General features: G+C 35.5%; 1 protein-coding gene across 1 annotated transcript in view; it reads right to left on the reverse strand.

Moving 5' to 3' along the window:
- LOC106874517 (cyclic nucleotide-gated cation channel alpha-3) overlaps window positions 1-3,773 on the reverse strand; it is a 414,787-nt gene that overhangs the window by 321,317 nt on the left and 89,697 nt on the right. The window lies entirely within an intron of this gene.

Consider the following 3,773-nt stretch of genomic DNA (forward strand, 5'->3'; position numbering starts at 1 on the left):
ATATATATATATATATATATATATACATGTATATGTATAAATACATGTAAATATAAACATATGTATATATGCATACACATATACGTGTATATATATACGTGTGTGTGTATGCACACACATATACACATACGTGAGTGTGCGATTGTAAGCGTGAGTATATGCGTGAAGAAAGAGAATGAGTGGCGCTTTATGTGTAATTTACATTTGGAAGTAGATTGCTATGTTTTTATGTATTGGTCAGCGAAATTAGAACTAAACAACAACAACAACAACAACAATAAGTGTTCTGCAATGGCGCATTTGAGGGATTGATTTTTCTGTCTGTTGCTTTGAAAAAGCATTTATGAAGATGGGATCGGAGGAAACGGTTAGAGTCGATGAAACATATAAATAGATGAACGCACAGATTACAATGTTATTTGGAACAGAGATAAATATTCTGCAGTGCGATGCAACAACAACAACAACGTGGAAACACGGTTTAATGGTGGCGTCGTTGTTGATAGACTTTCGTTTACGTATTTACGTATTCAGTTTCATGCACACACACCCTCACACTTTCATATATGTGTATGCATGTCTATATGCATGTACCATTGAATGTATGCATAAATAAGCGTGTGAGTGTATTATATAATATATATGATGTGTGTGTGTGTGTGTACGTGTATGATGTAGGCATACTACATCATTTTATTATTTATTTTAAAATCTCCACATCTTTTTCATGGCAGTGTGTTTGTGTTATATATTTTACCAACCAGCTAAATATTTAGCAACAACAGGAACATTAAGAAGAATAAAGTTGAAATAATCGATATACACACATACATTCATATATACATACACACACACACACACACACACACACACACACACACACACACATATACACACACACACACACACATATGAATGTATATCTGTATGTATGTGTGTATATATGAATGTATGTATGTATATAAATCGATAGCTGATCCACATTGGAGGATGTATAACTATTATATCCAAAGTCGGTGTTGTACTTGTTCTGATAAGAAAAAATAGCCATGGAGCCAGAAGCGGAGCCAGAAGCGGAGCCAGAAGCGGAGCCAGAAGCGGAGCCAGAAGCGGAGCCAGAAGCGGAGCCAGAAGCGGAGCCAGAAGCGGAGCCAGGTTCCTCACTGAACAAAATAGCAACAAGACGTGAGATGCTAGTTTTTTTCATGTGGTAGATATACACACAACATTTTTGCCATAACATGTCTATATAATTATTTCTCTATACAACGCTATTAATGCTGCATATTCTAGAAAAGATCGGTCTTTCTTTATTTTTTTTAATAAGTCGAGCCAGGTCTTGACAGTAAATAGACCATTTGCCGATGAGTGTATATGTTTTGGTGTAATTGAATCAATAAGTTGATATTAGAAGTCGAAAGATTGTTCCTAATGGTTAACTAAATTTAACCAACAGATAGAGAATCGTGAAGTCGAAGCTGCTAATATTTCCTCTGCTGATTCTGATATATATCTGCGTTGTTAGGGCGACATACTGGGCTTCCCTCGTGGAGTAGATATACAGATGTACAGACGATATCGCGTCAGAGGAAGTTAAGGAGTGACTAATTGACTGCGAATATATGAAACAAAATTTTATTTTAGACTAATTCCAAATTGAACTCACTTTACAGAATAAATGTCATTATTTAGCTCTTTAGTTTATTTCGTTGACCACGGCTTTGGCTTTACTGGAATCCAGCTTATATGAATATTTCAAGTCCTTACAGTTTTACTTGGGTTTCACTGTGAAGGAACGTGTTTCTATCAACACTTTGAAGCAAAAGGTACGAGTGTCGTTGATGAAAATGTTTAACTCTCAATATTTGAAAGCTGGGGAGAAATAAATGATGAAACACAGAAATTGGAACTCTGGGAAATTGATTTAGAGATCGAACAGTTGGCCAAGATTATAATCGCTTCAAGTTAAGAAAACATATTTTGTTATTTTGTAAAACAATGTCAAAATGTCTGGTATAAAACCTGGCTTAAACAATGAATTATAGCAGCGAGGGGCTTTCACACGGTCAGTTGATCTGTTAGAAATAGAAACCAAATCTTCTTAACCACGTGATACTGTCTTTAAAAATGGGGAATGATTCACTGGATGATATCGACTTTTCCAAAAGTGGTACGAATCTTTCTCGAACTTGACTGATCTTGGGATAGATATTAACCACAATAACAGCAGCAGCAACAGCAACAGCAACAAAATCAAAAACGATCATAGCAGTTTAACATTATTACAACAGGATGTTAATTAATGTGTACAATGGACGTTTCTAGAGAAATGTGTAACTTCCTGAATGACCCGAAGAATATTACTGATAATAATCTTATCGACCGCTCACTCGAAAGAGAGAGACAGACAGACAGAGAGAGCGGTAGGTAGATGTGGGTAGCACCACTTACCCGGGTAGGGTTTAAGCGCAAAACAGAAGGGCATCACCGAATATTGTAAATCAACTAAACCATTGCATTTCTATCTTCGCCGTCCTAACTCGTATAGAACTGTCTGTGGATTAATAAGAAACTGTTCAAAACAGACAATATTGCTTATCGATTATCAGATGAGCAACAACATCCGAATATTATAGAATTTTGTTCATATATAGGATTATAACCAAGACATCATATAACTTGCGCATGAATTGGAGAAAGGTCCAATGCTATCCTCACTCTTCTGTCTGGGACTGTCTTGATCCGGAGAAAATACAAGGACAACATGGCTACCGACAGATCTGGATGAAGTGGATGACGACGGCTTGCACAGAGTCCAGTATTGATGCCTTTTACATAGTTGAAGCAACGGTTCTCGGCTGCTTTGTCCACTGGAAACAGTCTTCTTTTTTGTATTAAGACTCTGGTTCACCGAGATTTTATAGCAAAATAATCTGAAATGTTGCAAGTAAAAATGGGATAATCTAAAATATTTTTAATAGTTAGAAATTCATTTATTTCCATTTGCAGTTCCGTGACTACGTAACTTTAGACATTAGTATTAATTAATTTACGCTTAATTTTTTAAAATTGTCATTAGCAAAGATTGAAATAGCGACAGCAACACCTGAAATATCTATAATTATAACAAATTATTGGCGTGGTCTGCAAAAGGACATTAATAATTTGTAATGTTTTATTTCGGTTTGAAAATCAATATCTGTAGCGAACTAATTTAGGATCACGTTATATTTGTTAGAGTTTAGTTAGAGAAACGAGGGTGTAGTACTCGGTTGAAGGGGTTAAACTGAGAGACGGATTAAATCTACCACCAAGCAGACCATGGTACGATTTGAACTCGAACGCAATAAAGTAAGAACAAATACTGTAAGGATTTTAGCCCGTCTCTTTTAATGTTCTACCAACCAATGCCCTCAGTTGGTACTTTTTTATTGACCCCGAAAGAATGGAAGGTAAACCTGGCCTCTGTTGTATTTGAACTTAGAGTGCAAAAGAGTCAAGGCAAATACAAAGAAGCATTTTGTTCGAGACACAAACACTGCTCACCTACCAATTCCTATGAACGTTTGTTTATGGGGGGGGGGGAAATAAGTAGTTATTTTATTACATTTGTTGGTTTAGTAAATGAGGTAGAAATAATCCTTTAATTAAAACGGTATTTCAATAAAAGGAAAACGGTGTGATTGCGCATTCCTGAGCTAATCAATGAGTTTTATATAATTTATCCTTATAAACTGCATCATTGCATATTTCATAGTATCATATATTATATA

Source organism: Octopus bimaculoides, chromosome 4 (genome assembly GCF_001194135.2).
Source record: "Octopus bimaculoides isolate UCB-OBI-ISO-001 chromosome 4, ASM119413v2, whole genome shotgun sequence".
Taxonomy (NCBI): domain Eukaryota; kingdom Metazoa; phylum Mollusca; class Cephalopoda; order Octopoda; family Octopodidae; genus Octopus; species Octopus bimaculoides.